Genomic DNA, 7,098 nt, shown 5'->3' with positions numbered 1-7,098 from the left:
ATTTCCTTGGAGGCCCGTCAGTATTAAACAGCCTTGCAAAAGAGATTGCATCTCATATATTCGCAGGTGACCATAGCATAGAAAGGCATATGCGGGTCCTCAAACGTGGTGATGACCACTGAAGAAAACCTTCCAAGCATTCTTGCATGGAGTACCACACACTTGTCGTTTGCATTCAGTGACCTTATGAGTTCCTGTTCCGTTGTTCTCGGGTGACTCCTGTGCACGACTCCTCTCACCGTGCCTGGGATGCGCTTCATGCACGGTACAATCTGGTAGATTCTGGGATTTAGCTGGGTACTGCTTACACCCGCTAGTTTGCATACGAGATCCGGGCTGAGTGTGCTTGCTAGAATTAAGTTCCCACTGGGTTTTGATGAGGGTGGTGGTACAGAAGTCGTAAAAGATCATGGAACGCGCCTGGGCCATTCCTTTCTCAATGTCTTGCCGTGCCAGCCGCGCGGATTTTATGTTTGTCTGGTCTCTATATGACTTGTAGTAATCCTCCGAGAAGGGTGGCGACGGTTTGAGGACAGGGTTCTTATCCTCCTTGACCTGAGGCGCACTCGAGCGGATCTTGTCGCCGTGCGAATCTTTCGGGTGCAGTAGCTGTTATGTTCATCTGAATAATTATTTCTTGGTAACTGATTTCCGCGGTGCCGTACTATCTATTCTGCGGCCTCTATTTTATTTGAGTGACTGTTGTCGTACTTCCATGACTCATTTTAACTTTGTTTCTTGCTTGCGCGCTACCTGAACTTCGTTCTCGTTAACTCTAGTACGCATAAATAAATACCCAGATAAATGGAGAGGAAAATGGCACCACATAGCTCAAATACTAAAAGCATCGCACGTGTAGTGCGAAGACCTCGGTTCTTTGCCCACCTGCGGCTAGTGGTTTTTTCGTCCACTTTCATTTTCATTCATTTACAATTTGCACAATTTCAATGAACTGAACAAGTAATTCCTCCCTGCTTTCCTTGTCATTATCCGCTGGCTTTATATGGCTGTGATGTAGATAAACCGGGTCCAACATTTCCGTTTCTTCTTATACATATTCTATATATGTGGGAAGCAGACTGGGAATGGAATTTACTGTGAGTGCTTAACAAGTTACACGAGCGGCACTAAATGGGTGTGTCAGTATATAGAAGATATATACACGATGGACCACATGAGTGTTTGGTGTTGGCCGTGGGAAGGTAATAATGATCAACTAGCTTTTTGGTTTGTCACTGACAAAGCCTATCATATGCTGCAGCTGCATTGGAAGTTACACTTACCAGAACTGTGAATGAATGCAGTCATGTAATGTCCACTTCAACACAAATCTAAGTTACTCATGTTTGGAGTGCACATTTCGAGAAATGGTGCAAGGATTGAGATTTCTAGCAAATGGATATGCTTTGGGGACGGCCTTTCATCCCCGACCCCAGACCTGATCAAGAAAATTTAGAGGGGGGGGGGAAGGCAGGGGTTGTGAGTCAGAGCTCCCACAGTCAGCAGCTATACCCGATACCCGAGCTTGCTACAGTAACGAGTGTATGAATTCTTGACTTCTTCCCAGGACACTACTGCAAGGACACGTGGTCATGTTGCACTCCCGGGGTATCAGCGAGTTCCCGGCATAGTGCTGCTTGCCGTGGGGCTCTGCGTGGTGCTTGTCGTGATAATTACCTACTTGAGGCCGAGAACACGCCAAGACGTGAAGGGATTGTGCCGAACACCTTCGTGTTATGCGTACTGGTAAGATCATCAGCCAGATTTATGCTCACCGCACGATGACCACCTCTTCCAAAGATTTCCACTTATGCCTTTTGGACATTAGGCTAACCCATGCTACTACTTCGTCTCACCCTGAACCGATTACTTATGCTGGCTCGACTGCTTGCATTTACCTCTGGCATCCATCAGCTGTTATAATGAACGAACTCATATCTCACATGCCCGACCCCCATAATCTTATTTACTCTTTTTTACTACAACTAGAATGTGATTTGAACTCAGCTTGCTCTACGATCGATACTGTCGCCTTTTTGTTTCTTTCAGTGGTATTCTTACTTATTCTACCACTGGATGCGCGATTAGGTTTCTTCATTGCTTTCGAAATTTCGGCGCCACCCGAGCGGTAGTTCAGTGGCTGGGATGTGCTGATACTGAACATAAGGTCGCGTGTTTGGTTACTAGCCGCCGTGTCAGCAGTTGGATGGGCATGCAATGTAAATAAAAAAAAACTAAGACGAACTCTGCCCTGTTGGAAAATGGCCCACTGTAGAAATAGCGGAAGCCAGCACTCAGCATCATAGAGGATTATTGCAGTGTACCGGGTGTTAGTCGTGGGGGGTAATGGGCATGCGGTATAGCGGTCACAGTGCGTTTCATGGAAACGCATTTGCGTGCAGCCAGGAGGCGGGACTGTTAGAATTGCAGGGCTGCGGCGCATGCTAACTGTAGCTGATGAGCCCACAGTGTGTTTGTTAGACATTGAGCAAGGGGTAGACCAAGCGACATTCACCTGTTCAACATTCACCTTGTTATAAGCGATTAGGCGTAGTGTAACGGTTTTGAGTGAAAAAAAAATCACTCCTGTTAAAGCCTCTGGGAATCTAACCTTTCCAGTAACAGGCTGATAATGGTAAGTGAAGTGATTAACTTCGCACTGAACATCTGACACTCGATGCGTGGGTTGTACATGTTATGAAAACTAGAAACCAGTATAGAGAAAGGTAGTGCGTGCATAAAAATCAAGGAACATAGGCAGTTTTGCTGATTGAAAGAAATGCAACATGCTTGTTACCTGATGATGATGATATGTAGTGTTTAATGGCGCAAGGGCCAGGTTTGGCCAAAGAGCGCCATTGCTTGTTACCTAAGCATTGCGTCAGGCAAACATGCTTGTACAAGCGCTACTTCCAACATGTCATTTTCTCGCTTTTTTATCTCTTTATTTGTCAGACCCTTGCTGCCCCAGAGCGACCTTTGTGTTTTGTTGTCACTTTGCAGTACAAGAAAGAATTAAAATATTTGCGGCAGGCTGCCCGTTAGTGGTCTTATGGTAGCTCTGCCGTTGTATGGGTACCAATACAGAAAGTCTGAAAATAATGAAGAAAATTTATATGTCTCAGTGCCGCACACTAATCTTTTTGTGCACTATGCATATATTCGAGGGGTGAGCGGATGTGTGTCTAATAGGCAACACCTAAGCACTAAAATATGTAGCTTAGTGAAGGGCTGCTAAATTATTTGAGCACCAGAATTTCCGTGGATTTTTCAAACACGCGAAAGTGACACCAACGATTGGGGTGCGCAAACAAAAACAAACAAAAGAGCAGGGCAATAATACGTAACATGAGCGCTGGCACTCGCACTATCTGGTCTTGCCCATTTGTATTTTTCGCGCAGGCACGAGTAATAATATATATATATATATATATATATATATATATATATATATATATATATATATATATATATATATATATATATATATAGGAATGAGAAGAGTGAGAGGAAAGATCGGAGTATGTTGTAGAGCCAGTGCAGTCCGCGTGGCCGCTCATTGAAAGCAGACAAGAGCGCTTGGAGATATAAAGGGAAGGGCGGCTTCCTGTCCCATGTGAAATTTTTCTGCTCATCAACGGTCCTTTGCATTGAAAAAATAATATATTTGGGGTGAGCGCGCTACCATCGCAGAGAAGCCAGCCTTGTGTTTGTGTGCAGCATGTAAAAGGCCGGCGGCGTGCTCAACTTCAACCTTCTGAATTAAATAAACGCGTCCATCTCATTGCAGCTGTTTACGAAATAAACAAGAAAGCAATCTCGTTCTTCCTGAAGACAACGTTTATTTGAGTCCATGAAGTTTACTTGTTCATGGTGCGGCTTCATCTATCCTCATCGTCATTATCAAAGCTGCTCCCAGCGAAGTTCGATTAACCACATGCAGCTTTGATGCACGCGAACAATCAAGCTGACGATAGGAAGCCGTGCCTCCGCGCGGTGAATCGGAAACTGCGCAGGTTTGTTGTACCCGAGGCTGCGCAGGCTGCAATGTTGTTCCGCTGAGCATATAGCCACATGTTCTCGTGCTCGCTACAGCTCTGCTCATCGCTATACTAACAAGCTCAGTTTGCAACCTGCCTGCGACGGCAACAACCACCAAGTATGGCCTTTCGCAGCGACAGTAGCTGTTCCTCCATTTTCACCTTGAAAGACAGTGCAATAGTTTGATTATGAGTTGTGCTAAAAGGCTAACGTTACTCTTCGCAAGTTTCACCTTCGCCGGTGCGCCAGGTCTTTTGTTTCCTTTGTGGCCGTGCTGTGGCATGCCTGTCTGTCATGCCACTCAGCTCTTCTTGTGGCGCGACAGCACGCTACAGTGGTTTTATTTATTTATTTATTTACAAGTACTGCAGCCCGGAAGGGCTATTGCAGGAGTGGGTGAATACAAATGTGGGAAAGAAAATCACTATACAAAAGAAGCATACGTGAGTAACATGGCTAAGGGGAGCATTCAATGGCATCCCCAAATTCTCTATGTGGTAAAGAACGGATGGAACCAGGCAGGCCATTCCAGAGTTCAATTGTCCGAGGAAAAAAACTGTGTTTAAAAGTGTTGGTGCGAGCAAAAAAGACGGATAAGTTTAAGTCATTGCTGTTTCTTGTGATTAGGGGCTTTGCACGGGTCAGATATGTGTTAGGGGAAGCATAATGTGGAGAGTAAAATAGAGAGTGTAGAAGTTTCAGAGAATTAATGTGACGACGGTTGGAAAGAGGGGTTAAACCAAGCATATTCAGATGAGATGACGGTGAGAACATTCTATCATAACGGCGGTATATGAAACGAACCGCCTTTTTCTGAACAGATTCAATTTTGTTAATGTCCGAAATTTTGTAAGGATTCCATATGGTAGACGCATATTCAAGAATAGGTCTTACAAGTGTTTTGTATGTAATGAGTTTAGTTTCTTTGGGCGCAGCACGTAGAGTTCGGGTTAGATAACCAAGTTTTTTTAGTCCTTTGTTGCAAGTTGTTAGAATATGTTCTGACCAGGATAATCTTGGAGTGAAAAGGAGGCCTAAATACTTATATTCATATGCGCGCTGCAGAAAAGTGGATTTATAGGAGTAATTGAAATATGAGCAATTAGCATGTTTGTGGAAGGACATGGCGACTGTTTTCTTGAAGTTAATGTTCATTTGCCAGAGTTCGCACCATTCACAAAAACTTATAAAAGATTGATTCAGAGTGTTATGATCGTTAGGTGAAGAAATGACATTGTAGAGAACGCAGTCGTCAGCGTAAAGCCGAATTTTTACTGAAACAGAGCTTGGAATGTCGTTAATATAAAGCAAAAAAAGCAATGGCCCTAAAATAGAACCTTGGGGCACACCGGAAGATACTGATGCGTCAGGAGAGTTGAATGAATTAAAAGAAACATATTGTGAACGACCATAAAGAAAACTACGGATCCAGTCAACGAGAAGAGGGTTATTAAGGATAAAGCTTAGTTTATGTAATAGTTTGGGATGCGGTACAGTATCAAATGCTTTGGAGAAATCAATGAAGAGTGCATCTAATTGATGACCTAAATCAAGAGCAAAAGCGATGTCATGTGTAAATTCAGTTAATTGAGTCACTGTGCTAAAACCACTACGAAATCCATGCTGAGCGCTGCATAAAATGTTATTAGACTCGAGAAAAGTGATAATGTGTTTATAAATTATGTGTTCAAGGAGTTTGCATGCATGAGAAGTTAACGAAATGGGTCTATAATTTAGAAGAGATTGTTTCTGCCCAGATTTGAACAATGGAATGACTCTAGCCCGTTTCCATGAACAAGGAACTGCACAAGTAGATACAGATTTCTCAAAAATCAATGTGAGGTATTGACACGTCCAAAGCGCATAACGATGAAGGAACACATTGTTGACATTGTCTGGACTGCAGCCTTTTTTGGTGTCAAGATTTAAAATAAGGTTCAGGACTCCTTGCTTACATATTGCAACATTGTTAATTGCACAGGACATGTTAGTTGTCGTGGAGTAGGGAGGAATTACGCCATTGTCCTGTGTGAATACAGACTGAAAATATTCATTGAATGCTTTAGCAATAGGTTCAGGATCGCTTATTTCGGAATCATCTAATAGAAATGTCTGGTTGGTGTTCTTCATTGGCGAAATTGAGCTCCAAAATTTTCGCGGGTTACCTTTAACTAAATTAGGTAGAGTGAACTGATAATAAAAGTTCTTAGCTGCGTCCATTTTTTGACGGAGTTCTTCCTTCATAAAGCGGAACTGGTCATTTGTTTCGGCATTCATGTGGCGCTTCCGACGTGCTCTGGCTACTCGACGCTTCAAATGCAGTATTTCCCTTGTCATCCAAGGAAGGTCTAGATTTTTCTTTTTTGTTTTTAATGGCACATAGCGCTCTATGCATGTATGGACAATGTTTTCAAACTGGGATACTATAGCATTGATATCACTGGTAGTACATACCTGGGAGAATCTGTCGAATGAAATGCTTAATGTATCAAGTATGGACGTATCATCTGCATGATTATAATCGTAAAAACTGGTATATTCATAGTGGCGCCTTGAAACTGAAAGATTAATAGTAGTAATAACAGCTTTGTGATCGGAAATACCGTCTGTAATCTCACACTCAAAGCCACTTGTAAAGAGCGGTGCACTTAGGAAAAATCAAATCTAGTATGGAGGACTCTCTAGTAGGGTTAGATACAATTTGTTTCAATCCAAGGGATAGTGGAAATTCAAGCAACTCTCTAGAAAGAGGGACGTTATCCCCAGTTATCGATAATGAAGACCACGAAACGTTAGGTACATTGAAGTCCCCCATGCAGATTAAATTTGAAGAGCCAAAACCGTGCTCTTGGATGAACGCGTTAAGGATCATTATTTCATTTGAGGTATGTCTGGGAGGTCGGTAAAACACACCAATGATTACATTTGTTTTATTAATGTGCACCTTACACCAGACCGTCTCGATTTCAAGTGGGGATTGTAGTACAGAAAACTGTAGGTCAGAGCGCAAAAACAAGGCAACGCCTCCGCCTCTGCCCGCATTCCTGTCTACTCTTA

The 7,098-nt window shown here is 43.0% G+C and overlaps 1 protein-coding gene across 1 annotated transcript in view; it reads left to right on the top strand.

Annotated features, from left to right (window-relative positions):
* The first annotated feature begins 1,573 nt into the window (after positions 1-1,573).
* LOC142584198 (endothelin-converting enzyme 2-like) overlaps positions 1,574-7,098 on the top strand; it is a 49,243-nt gene continuing 43,718 nt past the window's right edge. The window contains exon 1 of the mRNA XM_075694358.1: positions 1,574-1,746. The gene's annotated coding sequence lies outside the window, so the exon portion shown is untranslated. The remainder of the gene's footprint in view (positions 1,747-7,098) is intronic.

The sequence above is a fragment of the Dermacentor variabilis genome, chromosome 6 (genome assembly GCF_050947875.1).
Source record: "Dermacentor variabilis isolate Ectoservices chromosome 6, ASM5094787v1, whole genome shotgun sequence".
NCBI lineage: Eukaryota > Metazoa > Arthropoda > Arachnida > Ixodida > Ixodidae > Dermacentor > Dermacentor variabilis.
Note: the sequence above shows the minus strand (reverse complement) of the source record. Positions and strands in the feature narration are given on the sequence as shown.